Source organism: Pleurodeles waltl, chromosome 3_1 (genome assembly GCF_031143425.1).
Source record: "Pleurodeles waltl isolate 20211129_DDA chromosome 3_1, aPleWal1.hap1.20221129, whole genome shotgun sequence".
Taxonomy (NCBI): domain Eukaryota; kingdom Metazoa; phylum Chordata; class Amphibia; order Caudata; family Salamandridae; genus Pleurodeles; species Pleurodeles waltl.
The window spans coordinates 1,622,088,534-1,622,111,326 of NC_090440.1; positions in this window are offsets into that span (position 1 = coordinate 1,622,088,534).

Here is a 22,793-nt window from a genome sequence, read left to right on the forward strand (position 1 = left end):
AAAGCAGAGATCTGGCTCAAGACCAGGGTTCAAGTCCCGCTTCGGCAGGTCTTGGGCTCAATTCCCTTGGACCAGATAATTCTCGCCTCGGTGCCTAATCTAATTAATGGGTCCCACTCTGCAACTCTGGGCAATAGCTTGCTTAATCTCCACAACGGCCCCAACAGCGCTTGGATGCCTGGCTTCACCCTGGGGGTGCCCAGGAGTGGGCGCCTCACAGGGAAAAGCCAGGAGGGGTTCCATAGCGGTATGAGTACAGCGCCTTGAGACCCTAACGGGTGAGTAGTGCGCTATACAAGTGCAAAGTTTACGTTTACTGAGGGGCTGCTGGGAGGGCGGTGCTGGTACCGGGGCTGGATGTTGTACCTGTAGTTGGGGTGGCCACAGAGGTGTCCACCACCACCAGGGAGCTTCCATTGGAGGAGTTATCACTGTACGAACTGTCCCCTCCTGTCTCCGTCGTGGTGATCCCCTAGCCATCCATCCCACTAGTGCCCTCGCCGTCATTGGATTCGGCCTCCTGGGCCATGTGGGATGCAGCTCCCCCCGTCGCTGGTGCCTCAGCTCCTCCATCAGATGATGCTAATGCACAGAAGGACAGGGTGACAAAACAAACAAGCATTTGCAAAGCACCAGGGTCTCGCACTTCTCCGTGTTACAGCTATTAGCAGTTGAAAACTCCCAACCGGATTTTTCTTTCCGCATTGAAAGAAAAAAACAGCTGCTACAGTTCACTCGTAATGAAACCTATTGACAAAAGTGCAATTATCTACATAACCTGCAAAAGTGCAATTAACTTTGTAACATCGTCAATGTTATGCAAAACGCTCTACTTCTGCCAAACGAGATCGGGCTGCGAACAAAAGATAAAAAGTAGTCCACAAACTGGACGGGAAACAGCGAGCCTCGCATGTTTTCAGTACTTGGTTGCTGCGCTCGAGGAGGGCTAACCACCGGAAAAGACATGACGTATGCATGCCTTCCACTAATGAAAGCAAGCAGATTTTAACGGGCAAGCCCATGAACCAATGAAAGACAACTGACGTGATGTGAACGGGGCTCTGAGTCCTTTTCTGACTCCTAAAGCGTCTCGCAAGCAAAACGCATGCGCAAGCGCATGCGACGCAAGCAAAACCCTAAAAAGGGGGGGAAGAGACAAAGTATACACTGAGTCAATGGCTGCTCCAACACCACCATTGGCATACACGGCACACACACACACACAGGGAACAGCCCTACGCATTAGGCAATGCAGTAACAGTAACAATGCTAGTCACCAGCCCATGGAGAGTAATACCTAACACCACTAACAGCATACCAGAGACCCACAGACCCCTGCCTAGGAGAGGATGCCTACTAGCTTGGTTGGAGGTGGTTCACATCATACCCTGCCCAACATGGGACCTACCCTGCAATGTCCGGTCTGGCCTAGGGGCACCCACAGGCCCACATCCCCCACCCGGAGCCCACCCCACCACGCTTAAGTAGTATATTTGGAAACTGGGCTCACCCCCTTGTGGCTGCTGTGATGCCCTCAAGCGTCCATCCAACTCCAGAGGGACAGGGGGGTCAGGGTTCGATGGGCACCCCTTCGTCGTTGGGAGGCTATCCCCAGCTGGGCCTCCGTCATCTTCCTTGCCCAGCGTCTCAGGTCCTCCCACAGTTTCCGACAGTGGGTGCTCCACCTGCCATAGACCCCCAGGGTCCGCACGTCCTTGGCGATGGCACGCCATATACCCTTTTTCTGATAGGCGCTGACCTGCAGAAAAATGCACATAGAAAAAAGGTATCAGTCAGACTGTCTTGCCTGTTACACTCATGTCCCACCAAAGCCCTCCCATCCCCTTACGCACCGACATTGCCCACCATACATGCAGCACGCTGCCCAGGACCCTTCCACCCACCTCCCCTTCCACAAGGCCCTCACACACAGCACTCCATGCATTCATGACCAATGCATTGTGCTCACAATGTACTCACCTGTTGGTCTGGAGGCCCATACAACATTCGGTACTGGGGTAGGACCCCATCCACCAGTCTCTCCAACTCCGCCACGGTGAAGGCAGGGGCCTTTTCCCCAGTCACACGAGCCATGGTCGGTTCCAGACACAGGTCACAGCAGCGCCTGCAGTGTAGGTCCTCTCCTGTTGAACATCAGGTAGCAAGTGGGTGAACAGATAGAAAATGGCAGTCATGACTGCGGCGGTGCCTACCATCACCGCCGGCGTACACCACCATTAGCCACTGTAACCCATCGGGCCCAATGGGATCCAAGGAGGAGTTGCACTGCAGTTTTCGACCGCCTTCCGCAACGGCGTACAACATCAGCGGAATTACCTCATTTCCACATGTCACTCCATACAGGACAGACGGATGCCATTTTAGGGGGGAGGGCAGGCTATGGCACCTAATTGTGTCACAGTACATTTATGCACCGTTTGGGCCTATACAACAATCTTGTTTTACAGTCACAACAAGCAATGTAGTGTAGTGTTTTGAAATATGGGATACTAACCAGGTACTCACCGTTTGCCCCCTAGATTGCAACCACTGCGGATGAATAGGAGATGGAGACATCCCCCATGTACAGGCCACTGATGTACTTGGCAACAATGGAGGACAGGCACATTATACTCACCTATAGACTTGACAGGGCCACAATCACAGAGCTGTGTTCCCAATTGAAACCTGACCTGATATCTGCTATCTGTCAGCCCACCGGGATCACCCTCTTGTGCAAGTCCTATCTGTGCTCCATTTCCTGGCAAGTGGCTCCTTCCAAGTGACAGTGGGTTTGGCAGCAGTCTGCCCTGATTAAACACATGCACAGCTACATTGTTTTCCCCCACGTGGAGGATTTGGCCACAGTGAAAGCTGATTTCTATGCAATGGGACATATCCCCAACATTATTGGGTCTATTGATGGTACACATATTGCATTTGTCCCCCCACAGAGAAATGAACAGGTGTTCAGAAATCGAAAGAGCGTTCACTCCCTGAATGTGCAGATAGTGTGCTTGGTGCTTGGTGGCCCAGTACATCTCCCATGTCCATGCAAAGTATCCTGGGTCTGTACATGATGCCTTTATCCTGAGGAATAGCAGCACCCCATATGTGATGGCTCAACTCCAGAGGCACCGGGTGTGGCTAATAGTTGAGCCCTGGTTCCCACCCAGTGGATGTTGGTGTATGGGTATGGTGTGGGCCCTAAGGGTTAGTGTGTGTCTAACAGTTGTCCCTCGATATTTGCAGGTGACTCTGGTTACCCCAACCTCTCATGGCTACTGACCCCTGTGAGGAATCCCAGGACAAGGGCAGAGGACTGTTACAATGAGGCACATGGGCGAACAAGAAGAATAATAGAAAGGACATTCGGCCTCCTGAAGGCCAGGTTTCATTGCCTCCATTTAACAGGTGGATCCCTGTACTACTCACCCAAGAAAATGTGCCAGATCATCTTGCCATGCTGTATGTTGCACAAACTTGCCTTACGTCGCCAGGTCCCTTTTCTGCAGGGGGATGAGGCTGGAGATGGGCGTGTGGCAGCAGTGGACCCTGTGGACAGTGAAGATGAGGAGGCAGAGGATGAGGATGAGGACAACTGAAGTGCTATTATAAGACAGTATTTCCAATGACACACAGGTAAGACACCATAATTACACTTTACATTGACAGTTTTGTATTTGACATTGTCAGTGGCAGGCTCATTTTCAAAATTCTATGCCCTCTTACTGCACCCTTTGGCATCTCTATTTTCAGATATTTGTGTCCCACTATCACTCGTGGTATATTGACTGCAGCCAACTTCAGGTCATTCCTATGTATACAATACTGTACAGTTATATTGCAGTGTTTAAAGCTTGTTAAACGAATACACGGTTAAATGATTTGACAGACTCCATACATGTATTTTTTAAAATGGTGTTTATTTAAGTGGTAATGATTAGAGAGGGATGTGCAATGGGCTGGTTTGATGATGGAGGAAAGTCCAGGATAGAGTCCAGTCTATTTGTATCACTGGTGCATTGTCCAAGGGGGCATGGGAAGGGGAGCAATGGCAGTTCAAGGTGGACAGGGTGACAGAGTGGGACACAAGGATGACATTCAGGAGAGTCTTATTTCCTGGCGGGGGTCTTGGTAATGTTCTCTGGCTTCTGACTGGATCGCAGGGATCGGTTGCGGTGTGGTTCTCCTTCTGCAGTGGGTGGGGTGCTGGTGGCCTGTTGTTCCTGTGGCGGGGCCTCCTGTCTACTAGCGGCAACGGAAGTGGAAGGCTGTTCATCGGTTTGGCTAGTGTCAGGGGCCAGGTGGTGTGCCATTGCCTCCCTAATGGTGTTGGCTGTGTCAGCCAGCACCCCTGCAATGGTGACCAGGGTGGTGTTTATGTCCTTCAAGTCCTCCCTGATCCCCAGGTACTGTCCCTCCTGCAGCCGCTGGGTCTTCTGCAACTTGTCCAGTATCTGGCCCATCGTCTCCTAGGAAAGGTGGTATGCTCCCAGGATGTTGGTAAGTGCCTCCTGGAGAGTCGGTTCCCTGGGCCTGTCCTCCCCTTGTCGCACAGCAGTCCTCCCTGCTTCCCTGTTGTCCTGTGCCTCTGTCCCCTGAACCGCGTGCCCACCGCCACTGACCCCAGCTCCCTGATTGTCCTGTGTTTGTGGGGTCACCTGGGGTCCCTGTAGTGGTGGACACACTGCTGATTGATGTGTCCTGGGGAAGGAGGCATGGGCTCGCTGGGTGGGTACTGTGGTGGTGTTTCCTGAGGGGGGAGGCTCTGTGGTGGTATGGCATGGGACTGTGTCCGGAGATCCCTGATGGGCCAGGTGGTCATCCAGATCCAGGCGTCCAGAGCTGCTGTAATCACTGTGGGCCTCTTCTGGGGGTGGACTGGAAGTTGCTGGCACCTCCTCTCCGGTGACATTCGGTGGGGGTCCTGTGGGGATGTAAATCCAGTGTTATTGTTTCTGTGTGTGTCATCTTGTGCATGGTTGTGTTGCCCTCTGTGGTTGTTATTGCCCTGGCAGATTTGCCTTTGAGTGAGTAGCTATTTGGTGGGCTAGGTGATTCTCTCCAGTATGCATGCAGTGGTGATAGGTGTCCATGCAGGTCTGTGAGTGGTGTCCATGCATTGGTGTTACATGCAGGGCTTGGTATTGAGATGAGTGGGTTGTGATGGTAGGGTATGTGGGAGGTGGTGAAGTGATGGGAGTGAGGGTAGGGGTGGAGGTTTGTGATGGCAAGCAGGTAGGGGGGTGATAGTAATAGAGATTTGACTTACCAGAGTTCAGTCCTCCTCCTTCTCCTGCCAGGCCCTCAGGATGCATGATCGCCAAGACTTGCTCCTCCCATGTTGTTAGTTGTGGGGTGGGAGGAGGGGGTCCACTGCCAGTCCTCTGTACAGCTATTTGGTGTCTTGCTGCTGTGGAATGTACCTTCCCCCGTAGGTCGTTCCACCTCTTCCTGATGTCATCCCTTGTTCTGGGGTGCTGTCCCACAGCGTTGACCCTGTCCACGATTCTCCGCCATAGCCCCATCTTCCTTGCAATGGACATCTGCTGCACCTGTGATCCGAATAGCTATGGCTAAACATGGATGATCTCCTTCACCATGATCATTAGCTCCTCCTCAGAGAACCTGGGGTGTCGTTGCGGTGCTATTGGTGTATTGTGAGTGGTGTGGGTGACGGTGTGTGGGGTGCTGTGTTGGGGTGTGTGATGTGGGGTGCCTGAATTGTGTCTTGGTGATTGTGGTGTGTGTTTATGTGGTCTTGCTATCGCTCTTGTGGCACTTGTTTGCAATGGTAAAGGGTTGTGAGTAATGTGGGTGTGTGTTTTATAGTGGTGTGGGTATGTTATGTTATGTTATGTGTGTCAGGTGTGTGTTATTCAAATTGTCCAATGTGGTGTTGTTTTGTGTGTGTGTATTTGGAGCGCAGTGGTATGTACCGTCAATGGTTTTAGCACCATTGAATGTCTGCCGCAGTGATTCGTGGGTCATAATGCTGTGGGCGTAGTTCTGTTGACATAACGGTGTGGGTTTTGGTACTGCCAATTTATCACTGACCTTTGGGCTGGTGGACTTGTGTGTGTGGCTGTATAGTGAAGGATTACTATGTGTGGGTCATAATTTGAGTGGCAGTAATTTGCTGCGGCGGCCGTATGTTGGTGGCAGTCAGCATGGCGGTAAGTGAGATTTACCACCAAGGTCATAATGAGGGCCTTTGTTCTTAAGGAGAACATAGGTCTCTGCTCCTGAAAAGCAGGGACTTTCCCCAGAACCACTACAGAGTGACAACTTTCCAGAGGAAGATTGACACATGGGTGAGCAATAACTATAGCTGGATGAGTGAATCAATTTAGCACCTTGGGGATAACAATCCACATCTCGACCTCTTGGAGCATGCTCTTGATTGGTGGAAGTAGAAGACTTCTCTAAGGGGCCTCCCGTACCAGCATGTGTAATAACCAGGATTGGACACTCCGGAGCAGTGACTTATTTGGTAGCAGGCATCGGGGGGACCAACAGGGTAAAGTGTGAGGCACCACATGATCCAGACCCTGGTGGCCGGAGCGATTATTGCAAAACCTGGAGATCCTCACCACTTCTGCTTCAATTTTAGCAAGCCTCTCCACCAAGGGCGCCAGGCAAAATTGAAGAGTCTCATTATGTTGTTGAAAAAAGGGTGCCCAGGTTAACACATATGGGGCTACCATTCGTGTCCACAGTTTTTTTTTTAAATGTTTGCTTCTGTTTGGTGATGGAACTTTGGCAATGGGGCTACCCCTTGAGCTGATGCATCCTGGACAGGTTCAGTAGGTTCAACAGATGGGGCCACCTAACCCTCTATGGAGACCACATGCTCCCCTTGCTCAGCTAGATCCTGAGAGGAGGTACCCCCCAAATGATGATCCAAAGTGACCCCAAAATCCAATGATAGGGGCCGATCAGCCAGATCTATTTCCTCTGTGATGACCTCCCCACAGGTCTGGCCAAGAAGCTATAAACCGTTGTGCAGTTTGGAGCCACCAGGGGTTTAGAGGGTATAACTTTCCTCTTCCCTATCTCCTGGACCCAAAATACAGACTATTTGAAAAAAAAAAAAAAGGATTTATTAAAGAAATAAAATGGTGTACATATTGTCAGGTGGGCGATGAAGAGAAAGCAGTAACTTCCTAAAGGGATAAAAAAGTAGGCCAAGCCCAGCTACATTCAGCTACGTTCAGCTGCAGACAGGTGCAGACAGGCCCACTCTTGGCCCAGTTTTCCCCCGGCCCGACGCCCTGTCACATCCTGTGCAGCAGGGAGCTGACAGGTACCTTATAGTGCAGCAAGAAGTGACACCCCCACCTGCTCCCTGAGAGCTCTGGTCTTCCTTTCTGGGTTCTCTGGGACTCAGGGAGCTGAGAGGCACTTTATAGCATAATAAAAAGTGTGGCCCTACCTCCTCCGTGCGGGCCCTGGGCGCCTCTCTGGATTCATTGGGACTCGTAGACCCTGCAGCAGTCTCGATGTTATAGGTCAATTTATATAAAGCATGTAAACATAAAAAACAGCTAAATTCTAAAATACATCTGCATTTTGTATCTTTAGTGGTGGTTGCTAGGTCACATAATACTATCACAATTAATATAAGCAACAGGAAGCTGCCATTTATTTTTCTTCAGCAGTTATATTGTTGTATTTCTATCCATTGAAGTATAAACCAAAAGACATACTAAAGAGCAGAGTAAAATCCACCATGTCATTGAAAATGAGTCTCAACTATCGGAAAAATGTGGTTTTGTGTAACTCTGTACGGTTGTGTATGTGTGTGTTTGCAAAGTGAGAGGTTTACAGGGCTAGCATTGTGTCAGAATTCAGATATGTTTAAAACAATAATGAGGTCAAAGCTATTGTACAATGTCAGGCTAGATGCAGATGTTTGCTGGTTCCATGATTATCATCTCAGATAAAAACAGTAAGATACCCAGCGATAAAATTCTGAGTCATCTTAGTCATATTAAATATACAGTTGTTTGCTGTTAAGTTCCATATTATTTTTCTAATCTTGCAGTACTGTGATTGATATTTGCTAATTTCCAAGCATTGGGTACATTCAATGTCCCCAGTTATTTAGAGTGGGAACGTGCGCTAAGGGTTTGTTCTGGTGGTTGTCATCATTCAGTAATGAGAGACAATAAACTGTGATTTGACAAGTATGTAGGGGGCTATTAATAAGTTACCATTATTATAAACAACTTTGTCATTGGCATCTGCACCCTGACACGGAACACTAAAGAAGTAGTCATTGATGGTAAATGATTTGTGCTTGGCACCTTTTGAGTGCCACCTGCACTGACACATCAATCACTATGACACCCCGTCCCTCCCAAGTATGGTCTTTGGCCATGCAAAGTGGAGGGGGAGGATGGAGAGCCTAGGCTGTCAGTTTTCCCCATTCATCTCTATTGGACCCAGCTAGAGCCAAAACAAATGAATGGAATTACATCACATTTAGCAGAAAGCAAGATATTGATTCACAAAGTGTGCTTTTAGTGATTTGGAGTTGAAAAACACTTTTCAAGCAATTTAGGTTAAAAAACTTTGTATATTCATGCTGCGTATACACCCTGGATCTTTTGTGGTGGATCAGCGAATCCAAGAGCTCAACTGTGTGATCTTTTTGTGAACACCATTCGTATCCTCACAAAATAAAATAACAGTGGTGCAAGGGTCATGGTAAAGGTACACTGACTCCTTTGATCAGTTAAGGGGCTCATGAAGGGACATCCAGTGGTTCAAAAGGTAAAAGGAACGTTTTTTTATCCATTCAGTGGATCCACTGCGGCTCTCAGTGCAGCCCCTGAGGCTTTGCAGTAGAACTGCAGGCCTAAAACACCACTCTCATGTGTAACCCTACTCACACACACACATACAACTCTACACACTCACCTACATCCCAAACCCACACACTCACCCACGTCCCACAACCCCACACACACTCACACACACACAGACATCTCCACTCACACACACCCACACAAATCCACCCACACACAACCCCAAACTCACATACACACACACATCCCCACACAAACATAGCAATGAGCACACCCGTACACTCACACACATCCACAACCAGATTTTCTACAGTCACACACACATACTCACACAAGCCCACACACACCCACAAAACCCACTCACAAAACCCCACTCACAAAACCCCTCACACACACCCACACAACCCCACACTCACACACCTCCACATTCGTTCACACAATCCCACACACCCATACAAACAAACACAAACCCCCCACACACCGCACGTGAATTCAGACTCACATAACCCTAAACACACACACTCATATACAGACAACCTCACAAACTCACACATAACCTCCATACCACCAAGACAACCCCTAAACACCCATACAACCCCAACCTCACATACAAACACAAACATCCAACAACCCCAAACACATAGAACCCCACACTTGCACATACACTCACACAACCCCACACAAACACATGCATGCACACACTCACACAACTCCATGCCCACACAGTCCCACAGTAACACTCACAAAACCCCACAAACACACACCCATACACATGCCCACAAATCCCAACACACAAACAACCCCACTCACACACTCTAAGACAACGCCATATCCATACACATGACCCCACGTTCACAGACACACTCACACAACCAAACAAAAACACACACCATACACAGGTCCACAAAACCACCCCATCCACACAGTGGATCAATGTCAGTTAAAACATACCATTTTACACAAACAAAACCACTGAAATTCAACAGTTACAGTTATCTCAAATAACTACAACTCGTGCCATAAAGTAACTATAACTTTTGCCCTTATTATGCAATACTTATGACCTCACATATTATATCACTCATGACATGTTCTATGACATCATTGCTAATATAACTGCCACATCTGAAATTACATAATTGTCAGCGAGACCGGATCCTCTGGGTTTGCGCCTGTTCCCAATATGTCCACCTCTTGGCAGGTCCAAACTCTGTTAGCCATTATAGCACAGAGTTAAAGAATGGCCAAGTGGGGGATGGGGTTTAGGTTGGGAACAGGGAGGAAGGAGACCTGTGGAAGCAAGAGTTAAGAACACAATAGCAAGGTCATTCACATTAATCTTTATGAACTTTAGTTTAACTCTTTATGCTCTAATAACATGAGAGATCAAGAACTTTTCAATACCATGACCTTTTTATAATCATATACTCTGACCATTGAACTGTCTCAAGTTAATCCTTAAAATAGTAATTACATCACAACAAGAGTCAAGGAGTACATTCGTTCCCAAAGAATTAACTGCTATAAGATTCATGAATGATACTATAACATTGGCAAACTGACTCAACTTGTTCTGTCTAGAAAGATCACACTCTTTTTGATCTATATTACAAGATTAAATTGCCCTGAAGTAATTGCGCACCTTATTGCCAGACTGCGCATCAAGACTCAAGTACCTGGAATGATTGCGCGCTCTGCCGATCTGAACTGCAAGGGTTAATTGCCAAAAATGAATTGCGCACACTGTTGCTGATTCAACCATCAAGATTTAAATGCCTGGAAATAATCGCGCACTCTGCCGATCTGAACTGCAAGGATTAATTGCCAAGAATGACTGTCCGAGGTCCCCGATGGGCCAGGCTGGTCATCTGGGTCCAGGGAGACAGAGCTGCTGTCATCACTGGGGGCCTCTTCTGGGGGTGGGATTGACATTTCTGGACCCTCCTGGGCAGTGTGGTGGCGTTCGGGTCCTGCAGAGGTATAAGAGTATGGTTATTGCTTCTGTGTGTGCCATAGTGTGCAATGGGTGGGTGGCCGTGTACCCCAGTGCTGGCATTCCCTTGTGGGGGCTGTTGTGACGGTGGCTTGTGGGGGAGATGGGTATGTGCAGTGGGCATGCTTTGGTGATGGGTGTCCATGCTTTCTGGACGCATGCAGGGCTAGGTGTTGGGATCGGTGGGTTGTGATGGTGAGCCATTTGCAAGGAGTTGGTGTGATCGGGGTGGGGGTGAGGGTGGGGGTATGATTTGGCATGCGGGTGGGGTGGGGGGAATGAAGTAGTGAAGATTTGACTTACCAGAGTCCATTCCTCCAGCTACTCCTGCGAGGCCCTCAGGATGCAGGATGTGCAAGACTTGCTCCTCCCATGCTGTAAATTCTGGGGGAGTAGGTGGGGGTCCGCCGCCAGTCTTCTGCACCGCGATGTTGTGCCTTGATACCATGGAACGCTCCTTCCCCTGTAGATCGTTCCATCGCTTCCTGATATCGTCCCGATTTTGTGGATGCTGTCCCACAGCGTTGACCCTGTCCACTATTCTTTGCCATAGCTCCATCTTCCTGGCAATGGTGGTGTGCTGCACCTGTGTCCCGAAGAGCTGGGGCTCTACCCGAACTATTTCCTCCACCATGACCCTGAGTTCTGCGTCAGAAAACCTGGGGTGTCTTTGGGGTGCCATGGGGTGGTGTGGATGAGGTGTGGGGTGGTGTATGTGTTGTAGAGTGTGGTGAGTGTGGTGGTGTGTGGTGTTTTGTGCGTGGATATTGTGTGGGTGATGTTGGGATTTGCCTCTGTGTGATGGTGTACTCTATTCTGTGCTGTCTCTCTCTGGCCTTCAGTCGCAATTGTGGTCGTAAGGGTTTGTGGGTGATGTGGGTGTGTGTTTTATATTGTAATGGGTGTGTGGGAGTGGTGTGTGTATGTGTATCAGGTGTGTGTATTTTGAATTGTCCAATGTGGCTGTGTTTTGTAAAGGTGTGTGTATTTTGACTGGGGCGGTGTGTACCGCCAATGGAATACCGCGGTTGAAAGAACGCTGCGGGGATCTGTGGGTCGGAATGGCATAGGCGTATTTCTGTTGGCGTGACGGTGGAGGTTTGGTCATCGCCAGTTTTTCGCTGGCCGTTGATGTGGCGGACTTTTGTTGTTGTCGGGTTTTTGGCGGTTTGCCAGTTGCGGGTCAGAATGACCGTGGCGGTTTACCACGACCGCGGCGGTGTTATGGCGGTCTTCTGACCGGCGGTAAGCGCCTTTTACCGCCGAGGTCAGAATGACCCCCTATGACTTGTGTCCCCATCATGAACAAGGATATTATCAACGATGTCGATGATGTCCTGAGTGATGTAATATGTAGGGTAATTAACAGTGCATAGCGAGGAGGGTGCGAGTTGTAGTCTAGCCCTGGGGACCCCAGGGCCTTTTTTTATTAAAGAGGAGGCAGCCATGTGTGCCCCCTCCCCAAAACTGTTATGGCCCAGAGGCCCCATCAACTAAGGCCACTATTAGAAAGAAAAAGTGAGAGGGGCTGTGTGGCTCCCCCCTTCTCAAGACCTGTAAGGCCTGTAGGTCCTTGGGGACCCCAGCCTCTGGTAAATTTTTTGGGGAGGGGGCAAGTGCCCCCCCTTGCTAGGCCACTTTCAGCCCAGGGACCCCATCTCTCTGGGCCTGGTACATTTTGTGGGGGAGGGTACATGTGTCCCCCCTCTCTGGGCTGCTATTGGGCCTGAGGACCCCATCCCCTGGGGAATGACATTTTTTTTAGAGGAGGGGGCACATGGCCGCCTTCTTGGGCTGATTTTGGCTCTGAGGGCTCCATCTACAGGTGCACAGCAGCACTAAATGTATATGGGAGGGCAGCACACAGCCCCCTCCATAGGCCAATTTCACCATGGGGACCCAATGCCCCAGGACCCAGCCAACAAATGGGTTGTACCCACCACACTATAGTAGGGGACCACAGGGAGAGCCCCAAAGCCCCTTTGACCCCAACCGGCTCCTCACATCAAGCGAGAACCGGCATTGCTCTCGCCCACAGGAAGCAGCTAAAACATGTTCCTCCCAGCAGGCGGGAGCAATATTCAGATCCATTTCCCTGCCCGCATCATTGCAGGCAGGGAAACAGATCTAAAGTCCGCTCCCAGCAGGTGGGAGCAATTTTCAAGCTTGCGCCCGCTGGGAGTAGACTTTGTGTTTGCTCCCACTTGGCAGGTGAGTTGAAATTCCTCCCACCAAGTGGGTGCAAACACAGGTTTCCCTGAAACCACTATGTCCCAGTGGTTAGACACCTAGGGACATAGCTTCTGAGCTGGCCCTGGGGGTTAGTGGCTGAGGGAGGGGGGACAAGACGCCCCCATAGCCTTTGCAGAAGTGTCTGGGCTATGGGGGATAAGGTCCCTGTGGCAGAATGCGGCCCATGGAGGGTTGCAGCACAGTCCCATTCCCCCCTTTACATAAACAGCTTTGCCCTGAGGGATGGGGGACTCGGGGACAAAAAATGTCCTGAAAGAGGGGCTATGTGCCTCCTCCCCTTTACGAACAGCTAGGTCCCAGGGAATGGGGTCATCTTCAATGAAACAGCCCAAGGAAGGTGGCTGCATGCCTCCTACACAATAATGCTGGGTCCTGAGGTCCCCTGAGCCAAATTCAGTCTTGGGAGGGGGGTCAGGGCCCCCTCCACCTTTACTGCATGGCTGGGCCCCAGGGGATGGGGGTGTACCCAGACCAAAAACAGTCTAGAGAGGGGGGCTGCATGCCCCCGTCCCCCTCACATCACAGCTGGGCCTCAGTCTCCTGGGCTAAAAATGGGCCGGGAAGGGGGACTGTATGCCCCTTTCCCCCTTTACAATATGGCTGGACCCTAAGGGAACAGACCAGGGAGGGGAGGGGAGCTGTGTATCCCCCCCACCGGAAATAGCACCGGGCTCCAGGGGATGAGGTTCCTACAGCCACAATCAGCCTAAAAAAGCGAGGCAATGAACACTCCCTCCACCAAAATATATACATTTTGTTTCCCCCAGGACCTGACCTACATGAGTGGCTCAGAAAAAAAACCATTGGAGCCAGCTCTTTTTTTTTTTTATTTTGCTGCAGATTCACTGACCCTCTATGATTTTTAAGGCAACACATTTTGGTGCCCCCACCAGGCCTAGGGATTCAGGGTATCCCTACCCTGCATTCTTTTTACTTTTTTTCATTTTTTTTAGGACTCAGTACCACGTTATGGTTCCTAAGATGGCTGCCACCACTTCCTGGCTGAAAGTGGTGGCAGTTAATCAGATCTTGGTTTAAGATCTTTAGGGAACCGAGAAGCATCCGAGTCCCTAGATATTTGTTTTCATTAATTGCTCAAAAACTACTAAACAGATTTACAGCAAAACACAAAAACACTCTTTTTTGACCTAGATCTATCTTTCTGCCAAATTTTGTGTAAATCCTTTTTGCGGTTTAGGCTGTAGTTGTGTCTAAAGTTCCTAAGGGAAACTGAATTTGGAAAAATGTGTTTTGGGACTCTCCTTTTTCACTCCCCCCTTGCTTAACGGATCACCCTGAACTTTCAATATGCAGACTACGCAGAAAGGCGCACTTTTTTGGAAAGTTTCATAGAGATTCGTCCCCAAAGTTATCAGCAGCACAAAAAATGGATTGCCTATTGAAACACTATCCTAACTATAACTACCCCGTGGTGACTGCTACTGGGTTATATATCAATCTGTATGTAAATGTACCATCACGTTGAGGGAGGAGATGAAGTGGCTGCTGGGAGAAGAATGTATGTATATTTCCAGTCACAACAGAGAAGTTTCTCTGTTTTAGAGGCAGTTAATTCGAGGTACCTCTTTGTCACTGACCAAGGGGCAACTTGACATTTTTGTACTTCAAATGTCCTCGTTTTTTCCAACTTGAAACTTGTTTGTGTAGCATCTACATAGTTTTGGCAAGTAAAGCCAAAACTGTCAATTAGTTCTCATATGGATTTAATGTAGACATTATGATGTGTGGTAAGATTATAGAGCCGAAAGGGGCTCCAGTTTTAATAATTAAGGATTTTAATGAGAAAGGAGGAGTGTGGATCACATTCGTTCTAATATATAGGTAGGGTGCGAACCAGGTGTGAGTAGTACTTTCCGTGGCAACTTCTTTGAGCCTTAGCATTAATGTGCCTTGATTGACAGTGTTGAATGCAGCCATAAAGATCAGGAGTAGCAGTGCAGCAATCCAATTTTAGTCTATAGGGTCATCCCAAATAGCAATTTGATCATATTCAGTGCCTCTTCAAAGGGCAGAATCCTGTTTAGAAGTCAGAAAGAAAGAAGTTATCTTCCATCAATTTTCTCACCTGGGTGAAAGCTGCTCTTTTTATGGGTCTATAGGTTTTCCAAGGAATGGATGTTTGCTACTTGTCTGTAATTGTTTGGATCTTGAGGGTCCGAGTTGTTTTTCTCTATTACTGGGCATGTGCATACCTCTTTTAGGTTTTCTGGGAATACTTCTGTTGATCAGTTTACTGCCTAGTATTGCAGCTAAATTTGATAGGAGAATGTTCTTGTCAGGCAAGGTTCAGAAGAGCAGCCGGATGGCCTGCTAATTTTGCCAAGATCATTTATTTTGGATATTGACACTTCTTGAAAAGACAACAGGGGTGGTGTTACCCTTTCATTGCAACTGGGTCTTGTAAGTGAGGTGGGGCAGTTTACTTTCTTGTGTGTTAGTATGATTCTAGCATGTCTGCCTTTGCTATGTAATGAGTTGCCACTTTATTACAAAAGACTTTGGAGTCTAAGGAATGGTTTACTAGAATACTTTTTGGGCTGTGAATTTCAGATAGTATTTGTTTGTAAGTATTTTTATTTGATTTATAAACAGGAAACAATCTTTTGCATCAAGTTGATAATCATCATGAATTACATTTAATCATATAATACAGACTATTCTCCTTGCGGGTGGGTTACATTCTTCCGAGTACATTTCTTAACATCCAGAGATACATTGGGGCATACAGTACTCATTCCGGCATGGGCGTTGCATTTTCATCAGTCATATCCAATTCGTAATATTTACACCAGGGGCCCCAAAACTTATTCTTATCATATTTCTCTGGACAGCCTCTATTTCTGTATGTAAACCTTTAAATATTTGTTTATTGTTGAGCAAGAAAGAGCAGCAATGATATATTCATAACACATTTAAAAAAGGATTGCAAGCTCATAATAAAGTGCAACAGTGCCTTAGGTGTAGGTGGATACTCAAAAAATAATTTGTTCATATAAAATAAATAGTTTAGGCAATTACATGAATATTAGCATCATAATCTATATTAAAAAACAGTAAACTGCATTGTTCATCTAACATAATCAATGAACAGTCACCAGTCATACAAAATCTCGAAGTCTTTCTGAGGGGCAGTGCCTAAAACAGAAATAGCTAATCTCGCCCCAGACCCAGGAATTCTACAAAAATAAATACTGATATTAAAGTGCAAACAGCATCAGTATTAAGGTGCAAACAGTGCCCATAATGAAAAACATCTCTAAATGCAGCTTGACCTACATAGCTTATACACTTATTATGGTAAATAGACAGACATAGAGAAAAATAAATCACCAGATCGTCTATAACCCCAGTTGTGAAGGCCTTATGACTGGCAATTAAAGTGTGAACAGTGTCAATATAAAAGTGAAAACAGTGCCCACGATGGAAATAATCTCTAACAGCAGCTTAGCATATATAGCCTACACATTTGCTATGGTAAAAAAAAACACAGTAATTGATGAATGGAACAATTGTCCCCTCGGCTGCAGGAACTAAAGCACGAAAAAGCTGCCAAGTTACTTCATATTTTCTTAGAGCCCCTGCCCTTTTGTTGAAGGCCCCTTCAAAAACTTGTTATTTTGGTGAACCATTGCTGAAATGACCGGGCTGCATATGTTTTCCACCCCTGCTAAATCAGGGAACAGGCTACTGCAACCACAATTGATTTAAAGTATTGTTGATATTTTTGCAAACTACGCAGCTCATTCGAAAAAGCACCAACAACGGGGTTGGGAAAATCTCAGTCTGGACATTGAAGACTTCATGCCAAAATTGCGGAAGGCTGGGCTGGGGCAATCAAAGAAAACACGGATCCATCCACCAGACCCCATTGCAAAGCACCAAAAGCACTGGTCGGGCACTGAAGAATACATCTTACAGAGCCTATGGAGTGTATAGTATGACAACCATCTTGATAGAAAAGCCATGCACTTGAAATTGTCTGCTCTTAATGATCTGTAGCCGACTTCGCTAAAACATTCTCATTCCTGACTATTAAATCTACAATTTGTTTCCTGGAACATTTTCTGAAATAGTTCAGGAAGTAATTTCTGATTTGCATGGTGACGTTGCAAATGGTACCAATACCCCATGCCTGTCAATTTGGTTACATTATTACGCTATGCTATCAACCTTGCAGCTTCATTTATTACTATACAATTTGTCTTCAGTCTGCTAATCTGATTGAAACTAAAATAAATTAAGGTGCGTAGATTACCACATTGCTGTACCAGATTATTCCACATTATCAAATTTGCCCCATTGTAGAAGATAGAGAGCGTCCTAAATCCAAGAGCATTTCAAACATCTAAAACATGTTTAGCTAGTAACAGGCTCCAAACATTACAGTCTTGTAATGGGAGAAAAGCATGACAACACGGGATACACCATGATCTAAAAAAAAACAATATCCAGCATGGCTGGACAGATACTGTTTTATTTCTAGTCTTCTTTGGTAGTTTGGCAGTTCATAGAAAGACTTGTAGCCTAATTTTAGTGGTTTCAGCCAGCCCACATGCGCTGCTCCTAGTGTGCTTCCTGCAAGGGCACTACGACTCCGGCTTCCGATTCTGGAGTTCAATGCGCTGCAGTAGCCGCAGGCCAAGAGGAAAGGAGGAGAGAGAGCCTACAGAGGGAACCGCGGACTCGGATTGAGATGGCTGATCTATCCCCATCTGAGTCAGCTGCGAACACCTTTTCAATGAAGGCGGAGTGACCTGCTTGTTTGCCTGCAGGTCGATGTGATGATTGTACAACACCAGGACTTAGGAAACCAGAACTGCTTACACTCTGTCAGGACTGCACCCCCCTTCTTGAATTATTTGGATCATTGAATTATTTGGCAGTGGGCCTTATATATTGACTTTCTTGAAATCCACAGCTACCTGTGCCTTTTAGGCACTGGCCTATAGCAACAGACTATTCTCCAGGGGGAGGGGGTGCAAAGCGTCATGAGGCAACAACATTTGAGGAGCTCTCATACTATATCCATCCTGTCTGCGCAAATGATAAAACATTGTGCAGCTCAGGCGCACACCCTTACGGCTCACAAAGAAAAGGGTCACAAAGTTATAATATTTAGGACTAGCACACCGTATGCTCAGCAAATGGTATCGAAAGCGAGCTCTAAGCATCTCTTCCATAATAACGTTGGAGATGATGTTTCTGGAGCAGGCAGCCTTGTGGTAACTGCGGGCTGCGATTCTCAGCCGCAACTGACCTCAGTTTAATTCTTAGCTTTGTGGGACTCTGCATGTTTGGATAAGGCTGCGCAAGATAAAAGTTTGCAGGAAGAAGGGGATGTTGGTGCAGGTCTGCTCAATCTTATTTACATACCAGTCTCACCACGCCGAAACTCAAGAAATCATATAAAGGACCAAGAGATTACCTGCTATTTGCTAAATGCTTCAAAACTGTGGGAGAGGGGTTGGGGGCCTGAGTCAGTGCAAAACGTAGATACATCCATTCATTCTCTGTTGCCACCTGCTTCCAATCAATTTCAACAGCTAACTGATGAGGTTTTCCCTTCGTTGTCAGGTACTTCAACTTCATCCGTGCATGAAGTCCGGTATTCTGGACAGATCAAACAATGCACTAGCGCAAACAGGAGTCGAGCGTCAGTTGACTGAGAGCTGCACCACCTCTCATCTGGCCACTCAGCCAAATCCCTTCGGCGAATTCAGGTTTACTCCAGTCTCTTTTAAGACTATCTTAACTGACATTCGATAACTCAAAACCCCACATCCTGCCAAAATCGCAACACTTCATTTGAGGATGAACAAGACTGAAGAGCTGGTTTTGCAAATCCCTGAGTGACTGTTGGCAGTTGAGAAGAGAGTTTTTGATTTGGAGGACCACTCACTTCTTTGAGATAAGGAGCTTGCAAGCCTGCAAACATTTCACATAAAAAAATTGACAATTTGGACAAATATGCACAGAGGTCTAATCTACATTTGATTGTTGTCCCGAAGTCATAAAGGACTCAAGGAAGTATGACAGCACTTCACACTTGGTTGATTCCTTAATATTAACACACATTATTGAAGATGCTCCTCCCGACTTCACCATTATGAGGGGGCACAGGTTACCAAGCCAACGACTCCCTAATTCCAATATCCTTGCACCATTATTGTGAATTTTGCTATCATATCAAATAAATAATTCTTACTAAAGCTATTCAGAAGCAAAGTTTTGATTGGGGTCAACTCTGTATTGTTTCCAATATGTCAGCCTCAGCAGCCAGCAGCAGGAGAGATTTTTTGGGTTTAATTAGTCAGTTGAAATCTGCTGGTGCCCAGGCCTCATTCCTTCAGCGATCAAAGGTAAAAGTGTTGTAAAAAGGCAAATTTCATATTTGTACTACTTTGGAAGAAGTGCAATCCCTGCTGCATCAGACAGCTGGTTAAAAGACTTATGCATGGTGTGGCTGCATGTGCTACGCTGTATTTTTAAGTTTTCAATTTGACTTACCAGGCACCCAGGTTACAGGGAAGGCAGGAGGGTGACAAGATGTCTGAAAGAGTTAGTCACCTCTCCTCTCCTTGCTTTTTGCCAACCTAATCCAAAGTATGTCTATTATTTTAAGGAATATAGGACTATGGCCCTCATTATGACATTGGCGGTAAATCCCACTTACCGCCACGCTGACTGCCGCCAACTTACTGCCGCAGCGGCGGATATCCGTTCACCATATTATGACACCCACCCACCAAACCGTCAGTATTCAGCCACAGACACAAATCCGCCACATCAAAGGTCAGTGATAAACTGGCAGTATCAAAACCCACACCGTTATGCCAACAGAACGACACCCACCACATTATGACCCACGAATCACCATGGTGGACATTCAACAGCGGTAAACCATTGGCGGTACATACCGCCGCGCTCACAATGGACACACACAAACAAAACAACAGCAAATTGGACAATTCAAACAACACACACCTGACACCCATACACACACCACACCTACACACCCACACCACTATAACACACACACACACATTACCCACAACCCTTTACCATTACAAACAATTGCCAGCAGAGAGACATCAAGACCACAGACACAAACAGAGCCACCGCAGTATTCACACCTATACACCACTCATGCACCACACATCACACACCCCAACACTTTACCCAACAAACCCTCACCCACACACCTCACACAACACCAATGGCACCACAAAGACCCTCCTGCTTCACAGAGGAGATGCTAAGGGTCATGGTAGAGGAAATTATCAGGGTAGAGCCACAGTTACTTGGAGCACAGGTGTAGCAGATATCGATAGCTAGGAAGATGGAGCTATGCCGGAGAATCGTGGACAGTGTCAATGCCGTGGGACAGCACCCAAGAACTAGGGATGACATCAGGATGAGGTGGAACGACCTACAGGGGAAGGTGCGTTCTTTTTCAGCAAGACACCAGCTCGCTGTACAGAGGACTGGCATTGGACCCCCACCTCCTCCCCCACAACTAAGAGCATGAGAGGAGCAAGTCTTGGCAATCTTGCATCCGGAGGGCCTGGCCAGAGTAGGAGGAGGGTTGGACTCTGGTAAGTCAACTCTCTACTACTGCTACCCCCCTACCTGCATGCCATCACATACCCCCACCCTCACCCTCACCCTCACTCCCATCACTTCACCACCTCCCACACACCCCACCATCACATCTCACCTATCCCAATGTCAAGCCCTGCATGCTCTAACAAAGCATGGACACCACTCACAGCCCTGCATGGACACTTATCACTAAAGCATGCACACCATAGAGAACTAACAATCCCACCATACACCAACAAACACAAGTGAAAGCTGCCAGGGCAAATACAACCAAAGAGGGCAAGCCACAGATGCACAATATGTCAGACACAGAAACCATAACACATCATTTACATCCCCACAGGTATCCCAGCCAATGTCAGTGGAGAGGAGGTGCCAGCAATATCCAGTCCCTCAACTAAAGAGGCCCACAGTGATGACAGCAACTCTGGTCTTCAGGATCTGGATGACGAACCTGGCCCATCAGGGACTTCTGGAAAGCTGGTTACCCAGGCCCAGTCACACACCACCACAGAGCCTCCCCCATCAGGAAACACCACCACAGCACCCACCCAGCATACCCACATCCTATCCCCTAGACACATCAATCAGCAGTGTGTCCACCTCTACAGGAACCCCAAACCACACCTTGCACCAAAGACAATCAGGGACCTGGGGTCAGTGGCAGTGGGCACACAGTTCAGGGGACAGAGGCACAGGACAACAGGGAAACTGGGAGGACTGCTGTGTGCCAGGAAGAGGACAGGCCCATGGAACTGACTCTCCAGGAGGCGCTTGCAGAGATCCTGGGAGCCTATCAACATTGCCAGGACATGATGGGCCAGATCCTGGACAATGTGCAGGAGAACAGGCGGCTGCAGGAGAGACAGTACCAGGGGATCAGGGAGGACTTGCAGGCCATCAACAACACCCTGATTCCATAACAGGGGTGCTGGCAGACATGGCCAACATTATGAGGGAGGAAGTCACACAACAGCAGGCCCCTGCCACTAGCCGGACATCTGAACAGCCTTCCACCTCTGCTGCCGCTAGTGGCCAGGAGGCCCTGCCACAGGACTCACAGGCTACCAGCACCCCTCCCCCTGCAGAAGGAGAACCACCCTGCAAACGTTCCCTGCGATCCACACAGAAGCCAGAGACACTTGCCAAGACCCCCACCAGGAAATTAGACTCTCCTGATTGTCACCCTTGTGTGCCACTCAGTCACCCTGCCCACCTTGAACTGCCATTGCTCCCCTTCCTGTGTCCCCTTGGACAATGCACCTGTCCTACAAACAGACTAGAACAATACCAACACCCCAGCCCACACTTGCCCCTCTATATTTTAGCATTTTAATAAACACCCTTGAAAAAAAAAGAAGTCTAGAGTATGTCATATTTTCAATTATGTATTCATTGAAACAGGTACACATTGCAATTCAACTGTACTGAAAAGGAGCATAGACTAATGACCTGTAGCTGGCTGCAGTGATCACACCAGGAGTATATGTGAGGTCAACAACATCTGCAAAATGAATTGCCAGAGGGAACAGTAAGTGAGCATAGAAGTGGGAAATATCAGCATGCCAATGCCACAGAAATTCAAACAAATGTCATTGAAATGTAAAGTAACACTGTCCTACCTGTGTGTCATTGGTAGTATTGTCTGATCACTGATGTTCTGTTGTCCTCATCCTCTGCCTCCTCATCCTCACTGTCCACAGGGTCCACTGCTGGCACATGGGCCTCTCCATCCTCCTCCTCCTGCAGAAAAGGCACATGGCGTCTCAGGGCTAGGTTGTGCAGCATGCAGCATGCTACTACTATCTGGCAGACCTTTGTGGGTGAGAGGCACATGGATCCACCTGTTAGATTGAGGCACCGGAACCTGGCCTTCAGGAGGCCAAAGGTTCTTTCAATTATCCTTCTGGTTCGCCCATGTGCCTCATTATAACGTTCTTCTTCGCTTGTCCTTGCATTCCTCACAGGGGTCAACAGCCATTATAGGTTTGGGTAACCAGAGTCACCTGCAAATATTGAGGCACAACATTTAGCCACACACTATCCTATATGGCCCACACCATACCCATACACCAACATATACTGGGTGGGAACCAGGGCTCACCTAT